Source organism: Parasteatoda tepidariorum, chromosome 9 (assembly GCF_982258835.1).
Source record: "Parasteatoda tepidariorum strain Cologne lab strain chromosome 9, Ptep-v5.0, whole genome shotgun sequence".
NCBI classification, from domain to species: Eukaryota; Metazoa; Arthropoda; class Arachnida; order Araneae; family Theridiidae; genus Parasteatoda; species Parasteatoda tepidariorum.
The window spans coordinates 47,132,037-47,156,073 of record NC_141763.1 but is presented as its reverse complement, the minus strand read 5'-3'; positions in this window follow the sequence as shown (position 1 = coordinate 47,156,073).

Here is a 24,037-nt window from a genome sequence, read left to right as displayed (position 1 = left end):
CGACTTGGGCCGAGGCAAAAAAATTTTTTTCAATCGCCTGGAGATTTGGGCTGAGGCAAATTTGGGTCGAGCCGAAATTTGAAATTTTCGAAATGCAAGTTTTGAGTTGTCATGGGCAAGCGTTGTCGTTACGTCACATACCACTTCCAGTTTATAAAAAAAATTTTTTTCACTCGTCCGGAGATTTTGGGTTGAGCAAAAATTTTCTCGAGACTGAATGCATGGCACTTGGATCTGACAACCTGGAGCAGGGTTGGATTTTTTCCATCTATTATATTTCATCGTTTAAAACGACGCTTTGTGGGTTGGTGAAGGTGTGTATTATGAAAAAACGATGTTTTTTTTGAATGTGCAAACTGTTAACTAGGGTTGAAGACATATTTGAGCATTTTTTAATTACAAATAAGAATTTTTTTATTCAATTAAAAATTAGAATATTTTTTTTAACTACAAAATTGAAAAATTTTTTTTTCACTCGTCCGGAGATTTTGGGTTGAGCAAAAATTTTCTCGAGGCCACAGACTGGGGTCTAGCAAAATTTGGATCGAGACAAATTTCAAATTTTCGAAATGCAAGTTTTGAGTTGTTGGCCACGCCCACTTCCGGTTAATTTTTTTTTTTTTTTTTTTTTTTTTTTTTTTTTTTTTTTTTTTTTTTTTTCAATCGCCTGACGACTTGGGCCGAGGCAAAAATTTTCTCGAGACTGAATTTGAAATTTTCGAAATCCAAATGTTAAGCAGTTGTTACCTTTCCATCACTTCCGGTTTATAAAATTTTTTTTCACTCGGCCACAGATTTGGGTCCAGCAAAATTTGGGTCGAGACAAAATTTGAAATTTTCAAAATGCAAGTTTTGAGTTGTCATTTGGCCACGCCCACTTCCGGTTTAAAAAATTTTTTTCAGTTGAGCCCCGAGCCTCGAGTCTCGAGTCTCACACTTGGTGAGCCAGGTCCAGGAAAGCTGTCCAAACATTCTAATGACCTTGGGTCATTGACCTTTCAATCACAATTCATTTCACAACCCCCCAGATCCCAGAGCCACAGAGTTGCTCTCACACTAACTGAGCCAGGTCCAAGAAAGCTGTTCACCCCTTCAAAGGATCCACGTGACGCAACCCTCTCAAAGATGTCAAATGGGTTGGTGCCCCATCCTCTGGATCCATGTGGTTTCGAACCCATGTCCTGTCACGTGATATCCTAAAAGTGCATCTGTTGAAAGTGTTTTGTCGCTCGACTTCTTGGAATTACATCCGGTGATATTCTAAAAGTGCATCTGGCGAAAGTGTTTTGTCGCTCGACTTCTTGGAAATACATCCGGTGATATCCTAAAAGTGCATCTGGCGGATGTGATGTGTCACTCGACTTCCTGGAAATACATCCGGTGAAAGTGTTTTGTCGCTCGATTTCTGGAAATGCATCGTGTGATTCTTTTCAGGTCACGTGGCCATTTTCTAAAACATTTCAGGACGACTGGAGCGCCCTCTGTGTGTCTATAAAAAGGGCTTGCACGCCGAGGAGCCGTTATATTTTTTGACATAGAGTCGATTCAAAATGGCAAATCTTTTTATTGTAAGAAATCTCGTTCTCAAATCCCCCGATGAGGTGTTTCCATGCTATGCTTTTCCTCGGGAGGTGTTGTTGATGGGAGAGCCAGAGGTCGTGGAATTGGGGGACGAGGCGCATCCAGTGCTTCGATTCCTCGACCCGGAAGGCTATTCCGATGTGAGGCAGGTGAGGGGTGCTTTTAAGCAATTTCTCGATCTAGAGTTGCGTTTCGAGAATAATGTCAGTCAGGTGAGCCCAGCTTACCGGAGCTTTGATAGCTTCGGCATGAGATGGTTGTCGAATATTGTGGGTGACTGGTTTAGGAAAGGCTACAACTTGACAGACGATTTGCGGATTCGCTTAGCCAGCGAAATTCGAAATTGTCTGTTCTCGTTACCTTTTGAAAGCTGGTATTACGCCCCACCCGAGCCTTGTCCGATTTGTTTGGAGGAAATGTTGGAAATGCCTCATCCAACTCGTTGCCAGCACGTGTTTCACGCACAGTGTCTGGACAATTGGTTGCGCACGCGTCCACACAGGACATGTCCCCTTTGCCGACACGAAATCTAACTCTGTGTCAAAAGCCATTTTTTTTTAAAAAAATGGGACGAGTCCCCCTCATTGGGGACTCGTCCCATTTTTTTAAAATACACACAACGCCAACATTGGGCGTTTGGGTGCAGACCCCTTGAAAATGCATTGGACAGGGCTTTCTGGGGGGGTCACCCATTTCACATACACAATGGACTGCTTCACGAGAGGGCAGTGAGAACGTTTCCAATCATGGTGTCACGACAAAAGAGCAGTGAGAATCGAGGCTTGAGACTATTTATTGTGTCGTTTTGCGTTTCCAATTTTATTTTGCAAGGGTCACGGTGCTCAGCTATTTTTTCGAGTGACTGCGTGTCGAGTAGGCGTAGAGCCGTGGAGAGCCGTCAAACCGAATCTGGGGTCTGGTTTGACGGCTCCCGCCATTGACGCCTTGTTAAAGACCTTTTTTCAGTGGACCCCCTGTGACAGGAGGAGGCAGACACGTTTCCAATGCAACCTTTGGAAGTGGGTTATCGTAGAGTGAATCCCTGGGGGGTTCCTCCAGGTTATTCTAGGCAGACTCATCGATTGTTTGATACCTCACTCGATATATTTCGTTGGAAAGTATTTGCGTAAAATCCAACTCTGCTCCATGGGGGGTCTCGTGGACCCAGGTGCTACCAAAATATTTTACTCGTCGAGACAAATTGTTTGATACCTCACATGATACCCTACATGATTTACTTTGCGAAAATGTTTTTCCAACTCTGCTCCATGGGGGGTCTCGTGAACCCGGGTGCTACCAAAATATTTTACTCGTCGAGACAAATTTTTTGATACCTCACATGATACCCTACATGATATACTTTACAAAAACGTTTTTCCAACTCTGCTCCATGGGGGGTCTGATGGACCCGGGTGCTACCAAAATATTTTACTCGTCGAGACAAATCTATAGATACCCCACACGATATGCTTTGCGAAAATTTTTTCCCAACTCTGCTCCAGGGGGGGTCTCATGGACCTCAAAATATTTCTTTCGTCGAGACGAATCTATTGATACCCCACATGATACCCTACATGATATACTTTGCGAAACTGTTTTTTCCAACTCTGCTCCATGGGGGGTCTGATGGACCCGGGTGCTACCAAAATATTTTACTCGTCGAGACGAATCTATTGATACCCCACATGATATGCTTTGCGAAAATTTTTTCCCAACTGTGCTCCAGGGGGGGTCTCATGGCCCTCAAAATATTTTTTTCGTCGAGACGAATCTATTGATACCCCACATGATATACTTTTCGAAAATTTTTTCCAACTCTTATCCATGGGGGGTCTGATGGACCCGGGTGCTACCAAAATTTTTTACTCGTCGAGACGAATCTATAGATACCCCACATGATATGCTTTGTGAAAATTTTTTCCCAACTCTGCTCCAGGGGGGGTCTCATGGCCCTCAAAATATTTTTCTCGTCGAGACGAATCTATTGATACCCTACATGATACCCTACATGATATACTTTGCGAAACTGTTTTTTCCAACTCTGCTCCATGGGGGGTCTGATGGACCCGGGTGCTACCAAAATATTTTTCTCGTCGAGACGAATCTATTGATACCCCACATGACATGATTTGTGAAAATTTTTCCCAAGTCTGCTCCATGGGGGGTCTCATGGACCTCAAAATATTTTTTTCGTCGAGACGAATCTATTGATATCCCACATGATATACTTTTCGAAAATTTTTTCCAACTCTTATCCATGGGGGGTCTGATGGACCCGGGTGCTACCAAAATATTTTTCTCGTCGAGACGAATCTATTGATACCTCACATGATATGCTTTGCTTGAATTTTTCAAATTGTACCATGGGGGGTCCATCCAACCCCGGGTGCTACCAAAATATTTTTCTCATCGAGACGAATCTATTGATACCCCACTCGATATACTTTGCTTGAATTTTTCAAATTGTACCATGGGGGGTCCATCCGACCCCGGGGGCCACCAAAATTTTCAGCTCATCGAGACAAATCTATTGATACCCCACACGATATACTTTGCTTGAATTTTAAATAATGTCCCATGGGGGTCCGATGGACCCGGGAGCATTCAAATTATAGATTGACTATCAATCTCTTATATAATCTAAAGTCGCTTCTGATTGGTTCAAACTTTTCAAAATTGGGTTTAAAAGGAGCTCCTTCAGCTTTGGAAATCAGTCGCAGCCGCGACTCCACCTTGAGAAGATATGCCTGAAAAATTTACAAGTCTGAACTAGATGAACGACTGGCCGACGATTGCCGTCTGCCTTGCCGAAGCTCTCTCTGATATTTGCCGGAACGATCTGCAGCCTTTGCCGTCGACCAGGAGCAATTGAAGACACGTCTTGACTCGAGGAAGAACTTTTGAATAATGATATTGATGACAAAATACTTCTTGAACTTTCAAATCCTGAATGAGGAGTGAAGAGACTGGGTACTCGCTGGCTAGTTAAAGCCCAATCTCAAAAAAAAAAAAAAAAAAAAAAAAAAAAAAATTTTTTTTTTTTTTTTTTTTTTTTTTTTTTTTTTTTTTTGAGATTGGGCTTTAAAAGCGCTGGTGAGATCTGGGATCCTCACTGTATTGGCAAGCAGTCACCAGCCCTGGAGAGACTCTACAGTCATTTCGTTACGATGGATGAATCTACAGCTGAATAGGATTGTGCGCAGGGACCGCTGCCGCTGCTACTCTCTATCTTATACCTTTTGCATGTGTGTGCTCCTTTTCAACATTATCTGCGACTAGCCTGGCCAACTGGAAGCGGATAATGTCTTTCTCTTTGCATGTCTCTTTGCTTGCTGCGCAAATTGAGTTTTCGGATGAAACAATCCTATTCAGCTGTGGACGTCTGTCGTAACGAGATTAGCTTTTTTTTCAGGTCCGGACCCGATGGAAGGTTCCAGCCATGAGATGACAGAAGAAGCGTTGCCTTAAAGAATTCGAGAGAAATTGGAGTAAATCGAGAGAAATAGCTGAATTAAAAAAATCGAGAGAAATAGCTGAATTAAAAAAAATCGAGAGAAATAGCTGAATTAAAAACTCTAATGTTTCATTAGAGAGGGAGACTCTGCGGTCCAGCGGAGAGAGGGAGGATGGTGACATCACGACGATGTCATCGAGAAGAGCATGTTCCCGTAGGGGCTTCGGCCCAACGAGAAAACCCGTAGTCGCTACGGCGGCTATGATGCACATATTGCAGGTCGGAGTTGCATTAGCAATACCGAGGTAGCGTTTCCGTAGGGGTTTCGGCCCAACGAGAGAACCCGTAGTCGCTACGGCGGCTATGATGCACATATTGCAGGTCGGAGTTGCTTTGGCAATACCGAGGTAGCGTTTCCGTAGTGGCTTCGGCAGCTATGAGGAGAGCTTATTTTTTTCAGGTCCAGACCAGCAGGTAAGTATTTTTTTTTTCAGGTGGAGACGACCCGATGGAATGTTCCAGCCATGAGATGACAGAAGAAGCGTTGCCTTAAAGAATTCGAGAGAAATTGGAGATAATCGAGAGAAATAGCTGAATTAAAAAAATCGAGAGAAATAGCTGAATTAAAAAAAATCGAGAGAAATAGCTGAATTAAAAACTCTAATGTTTCATTAGAGAGGGAGACTCTGCGGTCCAGCGGAGAGAGGGAGGATGGTGACATCACGACGATGTCATCGAGAAGAGCATGTTCCCGTAGGGGCTTCGGCCCAACGAGAAAACCCGTAGTCGCTACGGCGGCTATGATGCACATATTGCAGGTCGGAGTTGCTTTGGCAATACCGAGGTAGCGTTTCCGTAGGGGTTTTGCACCCCCCTATGAGATATTTTTTTGGAGCTTATGTGTTGATCATGACCCTATCCATGGATAGAATGTTTAAGATTTAGATTAGATTTAGATTTAGTTTTAGATTTAGATTTAGTTTTAGATTTAGTTTTAGATTTAGTTTTAGATTTAGATTTAGTTTTAGATTTAGTTTTAGTTTTAAGTTTTAGATTTAGTTTTAGATTTAGTTTTAGATTAGTTTTAAGTTGGATGATGGTACCTCATCCCCCTCACTAGTGTGGATCTAGTGAATTTTTTTTGCCGTTTGGATGACCTTGAAAATGGACTTTGAAAATTTTGCGTTGTTTAGAATTAGTTTTAGATTTACAATTAGTTTTAAGTTGGATGATGGTACCCCCCATCATCCCCTCACTAGTGTGGATCTAGTGAATTTTTTTTGCCACTTGGATGACCTTGAAAATAGACTTTGAAAAATCTAAACTCAACTTTAAAAAATTTTTTTAACTTCAAAAAAAAAAAAAAAAAAAAAAAAAAAAAAAAATTTTTTTTTTTTTTTTTTTTTTTTTTTTTTTTTTTTTTTTGAAGCTGCTATTTAAAACCATGCGTAGAGTCTTGAGAATCTCAGTTCATCAGAATTTTTTGGAGCTGTCAAAACTTGCAAATTTCTTGGAGCTGTCACACCTTGCCAATTTCTTGGAACCAGCCTTGTGATTGGTTCAAATTTTTGAGCAGCGAGTATAAAAGGCGCTCACACACAGTTGAAAATCACTCGTTGCTGCTCCAGCATCCGGAGATAAAGTCTGAAAAAACTCTTAGCTTGACTTGATCACAACCCAAAGACCTGTGGAAATTGGACGACTGAATAGCATCATGGCCAGCAATCATCCATACATTTCAACTGATGAGGACAATAGTGAATTTACAGCCACAATGGCTCGAGTGCAAGCCAATGCTCGTGACCAAAATGACGAGGACACTGAAATTATTTCACTATTCTCGCCACCCATGACTCCTACTCCTGTGGATCCACCCGTTTCGACAAAGTCTACGGAGAGGATACACGATTCCAGTCAACATGGCACGTGGCGAAGAATGTCTGAGCGTCCAAGAAATTCAAACTCTGATGCCTCTGGCTGGAAGCGTCCCAGAGATTTCTATACGCCTCGTAATCGTCCGACAAAGTTCTCATGCACACCTCGTAGATTGGATTTTTCTAGACAGTCTGCCTTCCAACGCTATCCTTCGAGATGGAGGGAGACGCCTCGTGCTCAGCCACCACCCAAATACTACCGTTACCAACACAGAAATGCGTTTGCAGTCCTGTGCTTGCGCTCTGATGGATTTACAATCACCAATGGTTATGTGTGCAAGTCGGGCGACGGATCCATTCCGAAGCAGGAGCTCTTTGATAAACTGTCGAGCCTAAACGCAACGACCCTCGTCTTACCAGACGACACGACACGGAAATTATGGAGCGACATCCTGAGCAGGTGGCCGAAATATCATCCAGCCCACGATATAAAGATTGTGACTCTGGATACTTTGCCTGAGCCGCCCATCGGAATGTGCGAGTCTTGCGGTCGAGAAGAGTGTCACCGTTGGATTGCAGTAGTGGGTGGTATTTCACGCTACCTGAATATGTACTTTAAACCAATATATCATTGATGCTGTAAATCATTTTGAATAGATGAATAAAAAAAGTTGTATTGAACAATGTCTCATCCTTCTGTGTCGTCATCTTCTCAAACAACTGCTTACATGATCCAATTTTCAAAAACTATTATTTTCCACGGAGGGTCTCAACCACTCGCTCTGGATGACTCACGTTTGATTTGAAAGCTCACTGAAAGAATGGTCATGCCACACCCAAACTGTCTTAAAACTCGACGGGGTCTACACACTTTATGGAAGGACCGGATATCCTAATCACAGGATGTGATGCGTCATATCCCCTTTGAACAGTATATATAAGAAGCAGCTCTCCAGAGCCAAACCATATTCTTCTCGCTTCAACTCTAGCCATCATGACCCAGCAATCTCACATTTGTGGATTTGTTCATCTCCACGGCTACATGATCAACCAACAGTTTTACGTGCGAGAACTCTCTGCTCTCTCGGTGAGGAACGAGGAACCACCGATCCGTGTCGGCTTCTCCATCGACTCTGCACCGCAAAGCCACCTCGATCTGTTGTCGGCTGAATTTCTCTACGCCAACGTACATGGACTTTGCTTGATGAGTCGACCTCACGAATCTGTGCAGCCACAATCTAACGTCCGAACCATCCTGCAAAATATCTACCTACAACTCCTGAAAGCCTATCCAGGGGGCAACCGCCTAGCGTTTAAAGGTTGTGATGCGACTGCTAAACTCCTACAAGAGCTGGACATACCTGCCGTCAATCTGGGGACCTGGGGTTGCCCACGATTCGACCTCCTCCCATTCGATGCTGAAAAGTCGTGTGGATTTCATTCGAGATCCATGAGAAACAATTGTGGCAACGTCAAACTGTGTGCTCTCAGAAATTGGTTGGCCCACGACTGTGACGTGATGTAAAGCGTTTTTTTGAACACGCACGGTTTTTCCATCTCTTTTTCCAAAAAAAGGGATGGGTAAAAAAATGGGGAAACGCTCTCGATCTAGAGACTGTTTCCCCATTTTTTTACAACACGGGTCGTGCCAAGCTTGAACAAATGATCCCACAATTGTCTACGCGATCCATCTGCTGCTTGCGCTCTGATGGATTTACAATCACCAATGGTTATGTTTGCAAGTCTGGCGATGGATCCATTGCGAACCAAGTGCTCTTTGATAAACTGTCAAACATGAATGCAACGACCCTCGTCTTACCAGACGACACGACACAGAAATTATGGAGCGACATCCTGAGCACGTGGCCGAAATATCATCCAGCCCACGATATAAAGACTGTTACTCTGGATACTTTGCCTGAATATGTACTTTAAACCAATATATCATTGATGCTGTAAATCATTTTGAATAGATTAATAAAAAAAGTTTTATTGAACAATGTCTCATCCTTTCGAATAATGTTAAAAAAAAAAAAAAAAAAAAAAAAAAAAAAGTTTTTTTTTTTTTTTTTTTTTTTTTTTTTTTTTTTTTTCCGGAATAATGTATGAAAGAGCCAGTATCGAGGCTTTACGATCTTAACTCATCTCGATTTCTTGGAGCAAACATTTCTTTTTTCTGCATTGTCTTTAAGAATGGAGATGAGGATGAATGCGGATGAGGATGAATGTCCAATCTGTTGTACTTCTTTTAAATTGCTAAAACCAATTTATGAAACTCCCTGCAAGCACTTGTTCCACAGGCCATGTCTCGATCTATGGTTGAAGGTCAATCCAATCATGTTCCTTTTTTTCACCATGCTTCAACAGGAAGCTTTCAAATGCTTCATGGAGAGGAAGATTGTCGCAAACCATGTGAAATCTTCCATATTCTGTGTTACAATATACGTTTCCATACGTCCCGATCTTGACGTTGTAATTCAAGTAGGGTAGTCCCCAATATGCACCTAGCAATGTAATTTTCATGTTTTAAAAAAGCGCCTTTATTATGTAACGTTTTTTCATGGGACAAGCCAAATGGCGATGTTTAGACAAACGGTTTAAATTGACGGCGCTTATATATTTTTTTCTGCTCGAGTATTTTTTCGACTTTTGTCCATATGGTAATTCCATATTCGAAGACCGTCAACTTGAAACTGGGTATAGCAGAAAACTGCAAAAATATATAAGCACTTCTCAGAACGAAAAAGTACTTGAGCATGCAAATGTTTGATTTTTCAAAGGAAAATTTGGAAATTTGGAAAATGGGGAAAACGCAAAACATTTCCATTTTCGAGTCTGTAAATGTTATGTTTTGCTATTGAAAGATGAAAAAACTGATTAGAAAAACTATACAACTTATACAAAATTAATGTAAAAATCACATTTAAAAGCTATTAAAATAGGATTTTGAGTTTAAAAGTTTGATTATAAATTTTAACTTTTAAACGATTCATGGTACCAAAAGGATTGGTACCTTGAATCGTTTAAAAGTCGCAGCTAGAAGGGGGGTACTTTTAAACTCAAAATTCGAAATCGGCATGTTTTTACAGTCTCAATTACATAATTTTTCTACCATTTTTCAATAATACATATTTAAAACAACAATTTTCAAGAAAATAAAATTGTAAAACATTAAAAAAGAATTCAAAAAAATTGTCAAATATTAAAAAAAGAATTCTTAAAAAAATAAATAATTCAGTCTTTTGAATAATAGGGTTAATATTCCACAGTATTAAATAATGCTAAAGTTTTAATTATAGCATAAGTTTTTCCAATAATAAAAAAAAAAAAAAAAAAAAAAGTTAGATTTCGTGTCGGCAAAGGGGACATGTCCTGTGTGGACGCGTGCGCAACCAATTGTCCAGACACTGTGCGTGAAACACGTGCTGGCAACGAGTTGGATGAGGCATTTCCAACATTTCCTCCAAACAAATCGGGCAAGGCTCGGGTGGGGCGTAATACCAGCTTTCAAAAGGTAACGAGAACAGACAATTTCGAATTTCGCTGGCTAAGCGAATCCGCAAATCGTCTGTCAAGTTATAGCCTTTCCTAAACCAGTCACACACAATATTCGACAACCATCTCATGCCGAAGCTATCAAAGCTCCGGTAAGCTGGGCTCACGTGACTGACATTATTCTCGAAACGCAACTCTCGATCGAGAAATTGCTTAAAAGCACCCCTCACCTGCCTCACATCGGAATAGCCTTCCGGGTCGAGGAATCGAAGCACTGGATGCGCCTCGTCCCCCAATTCCACGACCTCTGGCTCTCCCATCAACAACACCTCCCGAGGAAAAGCATAGCATGGAAACACCTCATCGGGGGATTTGAGAACGAGATTTCTTACAATAAAAAGATTTGCCATTTTGAATCGACTCTATGTCAAAAAATATAACGGCTCCTCGGCGTGCGAGCCCTTTTTATAGACACACAGAGGGCGCTCCAGTCGTCCTGAAATGTTTTAGAAAATGCCACGTGACCTGAAAAGAATCACACGATGCATTTCCAGAAAGTCACGTGACAGGACATTCGATCCACCTCACAGGATGCGTTTCCAAGAAATCGAGCGACAAAACACATCCGCCAGATGCACTTTTAGAATGTCACAGGATGCGTTTCCAAGAAATCGAGCGACAAAACACATCCGCCAGATGCACTTTTAGAATATCACCGGATGTAATTCCAAGAAGTCGAGCGACAAAACACTTTCGCCAGATGCACTTTTAGAATATCACCGGATGTAATTCCAAGAAGTCGAGCGACAAAACACTTTCACCAGATGCACTTTTAGGATATCACGTGACAGGTTCGAAACCACATGGATCCAGAGGATGTGGCACCAACCCACTTGACATCTTTGAGATTGTTGCGTCACGTGGATCCTTTGAAGGGGTGAACAGCTTTCCTGAACCTGGCTCAGACAGTGTGAGAGCGACTCTGTGGCTCTGGGATCTGGGGGGTTGTGAAATGAATTGTGATTGAAAGGTCAATGCCCCAAGGACATTGAGATGTTTGGACAGCTTTTGGCCGAGTGAAAAAAAATTTTATAAACCGGAAGTGATGGAAAGGTAACAACTGCTTAACATTTGGATTTCGAAAATTTCAAATTCAGTCTCGAGAAAATTTTTGCCTCGGCCCAAGTCGTCAGGAGATTGAAAAAAAAAAAAAAAAAAAAAAAAAAAAAAAAAAAAAAAAAAAAAATAACCGGAAGTGGGCGTGGCCAACAACTCAAAACTTGCATTTCGAAAATTTGAAATTTGTCTCGACCCAAATTTTGCTGGACCCAAGTCTGTGGCCTCGAGAAAATTTTTGCTCAACCCAAAATCTCCGGACGAGTGAAAAAAATTTTTTTTCAATTTTGTAGTTAAAAAAAATATTCTAATTTTTAATTGAATAAAAAAATTCTTATTTGTAATTAAAAAATGCTCATACAGCAAACCTACCTAAATGCAAAGTGATTTGCAAAGTGAAAAATTGTCATTTTCTCATAATACACACCTTCAAAAACCCACAAAGCGTGGGAACCATCGTTTTAAACGATGAAATATAATAGATGGAAAAAATCCAACCCAAAAATCTGCTCCAGGATGTCAGATCCAAGTGCCATGGATTTCAGAACCCCCCCTCCATGGATGACCCTGCACCTGTCCAGCGTCTCAAAAAAAAAAAAAAAAAAAAAAAAAAAAAAAAAAAAAAATTTTTTTTTTTTTTTTTTTTTTTTTTTTTTTTTTTTTTTTTTTTTTTTTTGGTAGTACTAGGGTGATGGTGTTGAACCAGCAGCTACATTGACAGTGACGTGTACTGTTGACGCGACTTGTCTTCTCAAATTTGCCACTTCTTCAGCCTGAGTGGCAATTTTTCGCAAGAGTGTTTCAATTTCCGTCTCCAGCTCGTCAATCCGTCGTTTCAATACATTTTTTTCCGATACGTTTTCTGCATTGATTCGTTCCATCTCCACTCTTTGCTTCTCCCTCATGTATTCCACGACACTCATCTGACGGGCTTGTGGTTTACTCAACGTGTAATAAGCATTTGCCATGCGTTGGCGCAAGGAATTTCCCTTTTGAATCTGAAACATCATGGCTTGTGCGTGATTCGAAAATGTAGGTTCACCTCCCGTGGGCTGGACGCCCATTACGTCGTTCTCGAACCAATACGCTCCGTAATCTCCGTCTGGATGAGGCGCCCAATCCCATCGCAATTGAATGCAACAGTTTGGAAGCGTCATAATCTCAGACACTTTCACGCGATACGTTTTGTAATTTGAACCAAACTTTTCACACTTCCAATCCAGTACGAGTTTATCGCGAAGTTTTCCTTTTAGCCATGTCATCACGCCGTGGCGGAAGAGACTGGCCATGTTCATGACGGAATGCTCGTGTAACGGGCGATTGATGTAAAAATGTCCGCGTCGCCCCTCGCCCGGCTTCTTGGATCCGGAGCATTGGGATTTTTCGCTCGATACGTAATGAATGGCATTGGCCAAATGCATGGGCGAAACAATTTTTTTATGTCCTTTGCAATAGCGCTCGTTGGCACGAGATTGTTTAATCGACCTCCAAACCTTCAGGTAGGCAGCTCGATCTTGAACAGCCACAATCATGTGGCGATGCAGTTTATTAGGATTTATGGTATTTCGTATGTCAATCTTGCAACCATCGCACAAGCACCAAAAGGACGACACCACCAGTTGACCCTCGTCAAACACGGACATTTTTTGTTTGAAACTGGCAAAGGCGTAGGATCGAATAAACACGTGATAAAGTGTCCACGCTTTGGAAAAATACATTCGAAACAGGGCCGCGGCCTCGCGTCCCAAATTGCTTTCGTCGTTGAACGGGTAAAGGGAACCCGTGTTGGTCAATGCTCGAAAGTCGCCGGGGTAGTTGTCGTAAAATCCAACTTCTTGTAAATCTGTGTCGAGGACTCTATGTTTAAGTTTACGACGTAATAATGAAGGGTCAAAAGATTTACATTCACATAAATCGGGAGCGGCAGAATCGATTGCAGAGGCTGTGGAGATTTCGACAGAATCGATTGCAGAGGCAGCACTGGTTCCAGCAGTGGCGTTGTCAGTGTGGCTTAAACGTTTTTTTTGTCGTTTTTTATTCCTCTTTTTGAACGATTCAAAGCATTCTTTTCTGTGAAAGTCGTCTTGAGTCGAATTTGAAAATGTATATTTTCCGCAAAAAATGCATTCAGTTTCTTCATTTAAACCATGTTCGGAACGGCAATGAGTCTCCCGATACTCTTTAAATAACAACTTTTTAACCTTTTTTACGCAATGTGGACAGGTGATGATTTGCTTGTCCCAATATCGGTACCCCCAGTACAATTTCAATCTCAAATCTGAATTCAAACTCATGTTGACGAGGTGTCCAAAATGTAACCAATACGAATCAGAATAGTCAAATGCTTCTCAGTGATGGAGCAATGTAATCGGCTGAAACGCTTTCACTCGAATGGAAAATTATCAAGACGCTCTCTTAGATATACCACAATTCCAAAAAAAAAAAAAAAAAAAAAAAAAAAAAAAAAAAAAATTTTTTTTTTTTTTTTTTTTTTTTTTTTTTTTTGAGACGCTGGACAGGTGCAGGGTCATCCATGGAGGGGGGGTTCTGAAATCCATGGCACTTGGATCTGACATCCTGGAGCAGATTTTTGGGTTGGATTTTTTCCATCTATTATATTTCATCGTTTAAAACGATGGTTCCCACGCTTTGTGGGTTTTTGAAGGTGTGTATTATGAGAAAATGACAATTTTTCACTTTGCAAATCACTTTGCATTTAGGTAGGTTTGCTGTATGAGCATTTTTTAATTACAAATAAGAATTTTTTTATTCAATTAAAAATTAGAATATTTTTTTTAACTACAAAATTGAAAAAAAATTTTTTTCACTCGTCCGGAGATTTTGGGTTGAGCAAAAATTTTCTCGAGGCCACAGACTTGGGTCCAGCAAAATTTGGGTCGAGACAAATTTCAAATTTTCGAAATGCAAGTTTTGAGTTGTTGGCCACGCCCACTTCCGGTTTTTTTTTTTTTTTTTTTTTTTTTTTTTTTTTTTTTTTTTTTCAATCTCCTGACGACTTGGGCCGAGGCAAAAATTTTCTCGAGACTGAATTTGAAATTTTCGAAATCCAAATGTTAAGCAGTTGTTACCTTTCCATCACTTCCGGTTTATAAAATTTTTTTTCACTCGGCCAAAAGCTGTCCAAACATCTCAATGTCCTTGGGGCATTGACCTTTCAATCACAATTCATTTCACAACCCCCCAGATCCCAGAGCCACAGAGTCGCTCTCACACTGTCTGAGCCAGGTTCAGGAAAGCTGTTCACCCCTTCAAAGGATCCACGTGACGCAACAATCTCAAAGATGTCAAGTGGGTTGGTGCCACATCCTCTGGATCCATGTGGTTTCGAACCTGTCACGTGATATCCTAAAAGTGCATCTGGTGAAAGTGTTTTGTCGCTCGACTTCTTGGAATTACATCCGGTGATATTCTAAAAGTGCATCTGGCGAAAGTGTTTTGTCGCTCGACTTCTTGGAATTACATCCGGTGATATTCTAAAAGTGCATCTGGCGGATGTGTTTTGTCGCTCGATTTCTTGGAAACGCATCCTGTGACATTCTAAAAGTGCATCTGGCGGATGTGTTTTGTCGCTCGATTTCTTGGAAACGCATCCTGTGAGGTGGATCGAATGTCCTGTCACGTGACTTTCTGGAAATGCATCGTGTGATTCTTTTCAGGTCACGTGGCATTTTCTAAAACATTTCAGGACGACTGGAGCGCCCTCTGTGTGTCTATAAAAAGGGCTCGCACGCCGAGGAGCCGTTATATTTTTTGACATAGAGTCGATTCAAAATGGCAAATCTTTTTATTGTAAGAAATCTCGTTCTCAAATCCCCCGATGAGGTGTTTCCATGCTATGCTTTTCCTCGGGAGGTGTTGTTGATGGGAGAGCCAGAGGTCGTGGAATTGGGGGACGAGGCGCATCCAGTGCTTCGATTCCTCGACCCGGAAGGCTATTCCGATGTGAGGCAGGTGAGGGGTGCTTTTAAGCAATTTCTCGATCGAGAGTTGCGTTTCGAGAATAATGTCAGTCACGTGAGCCCAGCTTACCGGAGCTTTGATAGCTTCGGCATGAGATGGTTGTCGAATATTGTGTGTGACTGGTTTAGGAAAGGCTATAACTTGACAGACGATTTGCGGATTCGCTTAGCCAGCGAAATTCGAAATTGTCTGTTCTCGTTACCTTTTGAAAGCTGGTATTACGCCCCACCCGAGCCTTGCCCGATTTGTTTGGAGGAAATGTTGGAAATGCCTCATCCAACTCGTTGCCAGCACGTGTTTCACGCACAGTGTCTGGACAATTGGTTGCGCACGCGTCCACACAGGACATGTCCCCTTTGCCGACACGAAATCTAACTTTTTTTTTTTTTTTTTTTTTTTTTTTATTATTGGAAAAACTTATGCTATAATTAAAACTTTAGCATTATTTAATACTGTGGAATATTAACCCTATTATTCAAAAGACTGAATTATTTATTTTTTTAAGAATTCTTTTTTTAATATTTGACAATTTTTTTGAATTCTTTTTTAATGTTTTACAATTTTATTTTCTTGAAAATTGTTGTTTTAAATATGTATTATTGAAAAATGGTAGAAAAATTATGTAATTGAGACTGTAAAAACATGCCGATTTCGAATTTTGAGTTTAAAAGTACCCCCCTTCTAGCTGCGACTTTTAAACGATTCAAGGTACCAATCCTTTTGGTACCATGAATCGTTTAAAAGTTAAAATTTATAATCAAACTTTTAAACTCAAAATCCTATTTTAATAGCTTTTAAATGTGATTTTTACATTAATTTTGTATAAGTTGTATAGTTTTTCTAATCAGTTTTTTCATCTTTCAATAGCAAAACATAACATTTACAGACTCGAAAATGGAAATGTTTTGCGTTTTCCCCATTTTCCAAATTTCCAAATTTTCCTTTGAAAAATCAAACATTTGCATGCTCAAGTACTTTTTCGTTCTGAGAAGTGCTTATATATTTTTGCAGTTTTCTGCTATACCCAGTTTCAAGTTGACGGTCTTCGAATATGGAATTACCATATGGACAAAAGTCGAAAAAATACTCGAGCAGAAAAAAATATATAAGCGCCGTCAATTTAAACCGTTTGTCTAAACATCGCCATTTGGCTTGTCCCATGAAAAAACGTTACATAATAAAGGCGCTTTTTTAAAACATGAAAATTACATTGCTAGGTGCATATTGGGGACTACCCTACTTGAATTACAACGTCAAGATCGGGACGTATGGAAACGTATATTGTAACACAGAATATGGAAGATTTCACATGGTTTGCGACAATCTTCCTCTCCATGAAGCATTTGAAAGCTTCCTGTTGAAGCATGGTGAAAAAAAGGAACATGATTGGATTGACCTTCAACCATAGATCGAGACATGGCCTGTGGAACAAGTGCTTGCAGGGAGTTTCATAAATTGGTTTTAGCAATTTAAAAGAAGTACAACAGATTGGACATTCATCCTCATCCGCATTCATCCTCATCTCCATTCTTAAAGACAATGCAGAAAAAAGAAATGTTTGCTCCAAGAAATCGAGATGAGTTAAGATCGTAAAGCCTCGATACTGGCTCTTTCATACATTATTCCGGAAAAAAAAAAAAAAAAAAAAAAAAAAAATTTTTTTTTTTTTTTTTTTTTTTTTTTTTTTTTTTTAACATTATTCGAAAGGATGAGACATTGTTCAATAAAACTTTTTTTATTAATCTATTCAAAATGATTTACAGCATCAATGATATATTGGTTTAAAGTACATATTCAGGCAAAGTATCCAGAGTAACAGTCTTTATATCGTGGGCTGGATGATATTTCGGCCACGTGCTCAGGATGTCGCTCCATAATTTCTGTGTCGTGTCGTCTGGTAAGACGAGGGTCGTTGCATTCATGTTTGACAGTTTATCAAAGAGCACTTGGTTCGCAATGGATCCATCGCCAGACTTGCAAACATAACCATTGGTGATTGTAAATCCATCAGAGCGCAAGCAGCAGATGGATCGCGTAGACAATTGTGGGATCATTTGTTCAAGCTTGGCACGACCCGTGTTGTAAAAAAATGGGGAAACAGTCTCTAGATCGAGAGCGTTTCCCCATTTTTTTACCCATCCCTTTTTTTGGAAAAAGAGATGGAAAAACCGTGCGTGTTCAAAAAAACGCTTTACATCACGTCACAGTCGTGGGCCAACCAATTTCTGAGAGCACACAGTTTGACGTTGCCACAATTGTTTCTCATGGATCTCGAATGAAATCCACACGACTTTTCAGCATCGAATGGGAGGAGGTCGAATCGTGGGCAACCCCAGGTCCCCAGATTGACGGCAGGTATGTCCAGCTCTTGTAGGAGTTTAGCAGTCGCATCACAACCTTTAAACGCTAGGCGGTTGCCCCCTGGATAGGCTTTCAGGAGTTGTAGGTAGATATTTTGCAGGATGGTTCGGACGTTAGATTGTGGCTGCACAGATTCGTGAGGTCGACTCATCAAGCAAAGTCCATGTACGTTGGCGTAGAGAAATTCAGCCGACAACAGATCGAGGTGGCTTTGCGGTGCAGAGTCGATGGAGAAGCCGACACGGATCGGTGGTTCCTCGTTCCTCACCGAGAGAGCAGAGAGTTCTCGCACGTAAAACTGTTGGTTGATCATGTAGCCGTGGAGATGAACAAATCCACAAATGTGAGATTGCTGGGTCATGATGGCTAGAGTTGAAGCGAGAAGAATATGGTTTGGCTCTGGAGAGCTGCTTCTTATATATACTGTTCAAAGGGGATATGACGCATCACATCCTGTGATTAGGATATCCGGTCCTTCCATAAAGTGTGTAGACCCCGTCGAGTTTTAAGACAGTTTGGGTGTGGCATGACCATTCTTTCAGTGAGCTTTCAAATCAAACGTGAGTCATCCAGAGCGAGTGGTTGAGACCCTCCGTGGAAAATAATAGTTTTTGAAAATTGGATCATGTAAGCAGTTGTTTGAGAAGATGACGACACAGAAGGATGAGACATTGTTCAATACAACTTTTTTTATTCATCTATTCAAAATGATTTACAGCATCAATGATATATTGGTTTAAAGTACATATTCAGGTAGCGTGAAATACCACCCACTACTGCAATCCAACGGTGACACTCTTCTCGACCGCAAGACTCGCACATTCCGATGGGCGGCTCAGGCAAAGTATCCAGAGTCACAATCTTTATATCGTGGGCTGGATGATATTTCGGCCACCTGCTCAGGATGTCGCTCCATAATTTCCGTGTCGTGTCGTCTGGTAAGACGAGGGTCGTTGCGTTTAGGCTCGACAGTTTATCAAAGAGCTCCTGCTTCGGAATGGATCCGTCGCCCGACTTGCACACATAACCATTGGTGATTGTAAATCCATCAGAGCGCAAGCACAGGACTGCAAACGCATTTCTGTGTTGGTAACGGTAGTATTTGGGTGGTGGCTGAGCACGAGGCGTCTCCCTCCATCTCGAAGGATAGCGTTGGAAGGCAGACTGTCTAGAAAAATCCAATCTACGAGGTGTGCATGAGAACTTTGTCGGACGATTACGAGGCGTATAGAAATCTCTGGGACGCTTCCAGCCAGAGGCATCAGAGTTTGAATTTCTTGGACGCTCAGACATTCTTCGCCACGTGCCATGTTGACTGGAATCGTGTATCCTCTCCGTAGACTTTGTCGAAACGGGTGGATCCACAGGAGTAGGAGTCATGGGTGGCGAGAATAGTGAAATAATTTCAGTGTCCTCGTCATTTTGGTCACGAGCATTGGCTTGCACTCGAGCCATTGTGGCTGTAAATTCACTATTGTCCTCATCAGTTGAAATGTATGGATGATTGCTGGCCATGATGCTATTCAGTCGTCCAATTTCCACAGGTCTTTGGGTTGTGATCAAGTCAAGCTAAGAGTTTTTTCAGACTTTATCTCCGGATGCTGGAGCAGCAACGAGTGATTTTCAACTGTGTGTGAGCGCCTTTTATACTCGCTGCTCAAAAATTTGAACCAATCACAAGGCTGGTTCCAAGAAATTGGCAAGGTGTGACAGCTCCAAGAAATTTGCAAGTTTTGACAGCTCCAAAAAATTCTGATGAACTGAGATTCTCAAGACTCTACGCATGGTTTTAAATAGCAGCTTCAAAAAAAAAAAAAAAAAAAAAAAAAAAAAAAAAAAAAAAAATTTTTTTTTTTTTTTTTTTTTTTTTTTTTTTTTTTGAAGTTAAAAAAATTTTTTAAAGTTGAGTTTAGATTTTTCAAAGTCTATTTTCAAGGTCATCCAAGTGGCAAAAAAAATTCACTAGATCCACACTAGTGAGGGGATGATGGGGGGTACCATCATCCAACTTAAAACTAATTGTAAATCTAAAACTAATTCTAAACAACGCAAAATTTTCAAAGTCCATTTTCAAGGTCATCCAAACGGCAAAAAAAATTCACTAGATCCACACTAGTGAGGGGGATGAGGTACCATCATCCAACTTAAAACTAATCTAAAACTAAATCTAAAACTAAATCTAAAACTTAAAACTAAAACTAAATCTAAAACTAAATCTAAATCTAAAACTAAATCTAAAACTAAATCTAAAACTAAATCTAAATCTAAAACTAAATCTAAATCTAATCTAAATCTTAAACATTCTATCCATGGATAGGGTCATGATCAACACATAAGCTCCAAAAAAATATCTCATAGGGGGGTGCAAAACCCCTACGGAAACGCTACCTCGGTATTGCCAAAGCAACTCCGACCTGCAATATGTGCATCATAGCCGCCGTAGCGACTACGGGTTTTCTCGTTGGGCCGAAGCCCCTACGGGAACATGCTCTTCTCGATGACATCGTCGTGATGTCACCATCCTCCCTCTCTCCGCTGGACCGCAGAGTCTCCCTCTCTAATGAAACATTAGAGTTTTTAATTCAGCTATTTCTCTCGATTTTTTTTAATTCAGCTATTTCTCTCGATTTTTTTAATTCAGCTATTTCTCTCGATTATCTCCAATTTCTCTCGAATTCTTTAAGGCAACGCTTCTTCTGTCATCTCATGGCTGGAACATTCCATCGGGTCGTCTCCACCTGAAAAAAAAATACTTACCTGCTGGTCTGGACCTGAAAAAAATAAGCTCTCCTCATAGCTGCCGAAGCCACTACGGAAACGCTACCTCGGTATTGCCAAAGCAACTCCGACCTGCAATATGTGCATCATAGCCGCCGTAGCGACTACGGGTTCTCTCGTTGGGCCGAAACCCCTACGGAAACGCTACCTCGGTATTGCTAATGCAACTCCGACCTGCAATATGTGCATCATAGCCGCCGTAGCGACTACGGGTTTTCTCGTTGGGCCGAAGCCCCTACGGGAACATGCTCTTCTCGATGACATCGTCGTGATGTCACCATCCTCCCTCTCTCCGCTGGACCGCAGAGTCTCCCTCTCTAATGAAACATTAGAGTTTTTAATTCAGCTATTTCTCTCGATTTTTTTTAATTCAGCTATTTCTCTCGATTTTTTTTAATTCAGCTATTTCTCTCGATTTTTTTAATTCAGCTATTTCTCTCGATTTACTCCAATTTCTCTCGAATTCTTTAAGGCAACGCTTCTTCTGTCATCTCATGGCTGGAACCTTCCATCGGGTCCGGACCTGAAAAAAAAGCTAATCTCGTTACGACAGACGTCCACAGCTGAATAGGATTGTTTCATCCGAAAACTCAATTTGCGCAGCAAGCAAAGAGACATGCAAAGAGAAAGACATTATCCGCTTCCAGTTGGCCAGGCTAGTCGCAGATAATGTTGAAAAGGAGCACACACATGCAAAAGGTATAAGATAGAGAGTAGCAGCGGCAGCGGTCCCTGCGCACAATCCTATTCAGCTGTAGATTCATCCATCGTAACGAAATGACTGTAGAGGCTCTCCAGGGCTGGTGACTGCTTGCCAATACAGTGAGGATCCCAGATCTCACCAGCGCTTTTAAAGCCCAATCTCAAAAAAAAAAAAAAAAAAAAAAAAAAAAAAAAAAAAATTTTTTTTTTTTTTTTTTTTTTTTTTTTTTTTTTTTTTTTTTTTGAGATTGGGCTTTAACTAGCCAGCGAGTACCCAGTCTCTTCACTCCTCATTCAGGATTTGAAAGTTCAAGAAGTATTTTGTCATCAATATCATTATTCAAAAGTTCTTCCTCGAGTCAAGACGTGTCTTCAATTGCTCCTGGTCGACGGCAAAGGCTGCAGATCGTTCCGGCAAATATCAGAGAGAGCTTCGGCAAGGCAGACGGCAATCGTCGGCCAGTCGTTCATCTAGTTCAGACTTGTAAATTTTTCAGGCATATCTTCTCAAGGTGGAGTCGCGGCTGCGACTGATTTCCAAAGCTGAAGGAGCTCCTTTTAAACCCAATTTTGAAAAGTTTGAACCAATCAGAAGCGACTTTAGATTATATAAGAGATTGATAGTCAATCTATAATTTGAATGCTCCCGGGTCCATCGGACCCCCATGGGACATTATTTAAAATTCAAGCAAAGTATATCGTGTGGGGTATCAATAGATTTGTCTCGATGAGCTGAAAATTTTGGTGGCCCCCGGGGTCGGATGGACCCCCCATGGTACAATTTGAAAAATTCAAGCAAAGTATATCGAGTGGGGTATCAATAGATTCGTCTCGATGAGAAAAATATTTTGGTAGCACCCGGGGTTGGATGGACCCCCCATGGTACAATTTGAAAAATTCAAGCAAAGCATATCATGTGAGGTATCAATAGATTCGTCTCGACGAGAAAAATATTTTGGTAGCACCCGGGTCCATCAGACCCCCCATGGATAAGAGTTGGAAAAAATTTTCGAAAAGTATATCATGTGGGATATCAATAGATTCGTCTCGACGAAAAAAATATTTTGAGGTCCATGAGACCCCCCATGGAGCAGACTTGGGAAAAAATTTTCACAAAGCATGTCATGTGGGGTATCAATAGATTCGTCTCGACGAGAAAAATATTTTGGTAGCACCCGGGTCCATCAGACCCCCCATGGAGCAGAGTTGGAAAAAACAGTTTCGCAAAGTATATCATGTAGGGTATCATGTAGGGTATCAATAGATTCGTCTCGACGAGAAAAATATTTTGAGGGCCATGAGACCCCCCCTGGAGCAGAGTTGGGAAAAAATTTTCACAAAGCATATCATGTGGGGTATCTATAGATTCGTCTCGACGAGTAAAAAATTTTGGTAGCACCCGGGTCCATCAGACCCCCCATGGATAAGAGTTGGAAAAAATTTTCGAAAAGTATATCATGTGGGGTATCAATAGATTCGTCTCGACGAAAAAAATATTTTGAGGGCCATGAGACCCCCCCTGGAGCACAGTTGGGAAAAAATTTTCGCAAAGCATATCATGTGGGGTATCAATAGATTCGTCTCGACGAGTAAAATATTTTGGTAGCACCCGGGTCCATCAGACCCCCCATGGAGCAGAGTTGGAAAAAACAGTTTCGCAAAGTATATCATGTAGGGTATCATGTGGGGTATCAATAGATTCGTCTCGACGAAAGAAATATTTTGAGGTCCATGAGACCCCCCCTGGAGCAGAGTTGGGAAAAAATTTTCGCAAAGCATATCGTGTGGGGTATCTATAGATTTGTCTCGACGAGTAAAATATTTTGGTAGCACCCGGGTCCATCAGACCCCCCATGGAGCAGAGTTGGAAAAACGTTTTTGTAAAGTATATCATGTAGGGTATCATGTGAGGTATCAAAAAATTTGTCTCGACGAGTAAAATATTTTGGTAGCACCCGGGTTCACGAGACCCCCCATGGAGCAGAGTTGGAAAAACATTTTCGCAAAGTAAATCATGTAGGGTATCATGTGAGGTATCAAACAATTTGTCTCGACGAGTAAAATATTTTGGTAGCACCTGGGTCCACGAGACCCCCCATGGAGCAGAGTTGGATTTTACGCAAATACTTTCCAACGAAATATATCGAGTGAGGTATCAAACAATCGATGAGTCTGCCTAGAATAACCTGGAGGAACCCCCCAGGGATTCACTCTACGATAACCCACTTCCAAAGGTTGCATTGGAAACGTGTCTGCCTCCTCCTGTCACAGGGGGTCCACTGAAAAAAGGTCTTTAACAAGGCGTCAATGGCGGGAGCCGTCAAACCAGACCCCAGATTCGGTTTGACGGCTCTCCACGGCTCTACGCCTACTCGACACGCAGTCACTCGAAAAAATAGCTGAGCACCGTGACCCTTGCAAAATAAAATTGGAAACGCAAAACGACACAATAAATAGTCTCAAGCCTCGATTCTCACTGCTCTTTTGTCGTGACACCATGATTGGAAACGTTCTCACTGCCCTCTCGTGAAGCAGTCCATTGTGTATGTGAAATGGGTGACCCCCCCAGAAAGCCCTGTCCAATGCATTTTCAAGGGGTCTGCACCCAAACGCCCAATGTTGGCGTTGTGTGTATTTTAAAAAAATGGGACGAGTCCCCAATGAGGGGGACTCGTCCCATTTTTTTAAAAAAAAA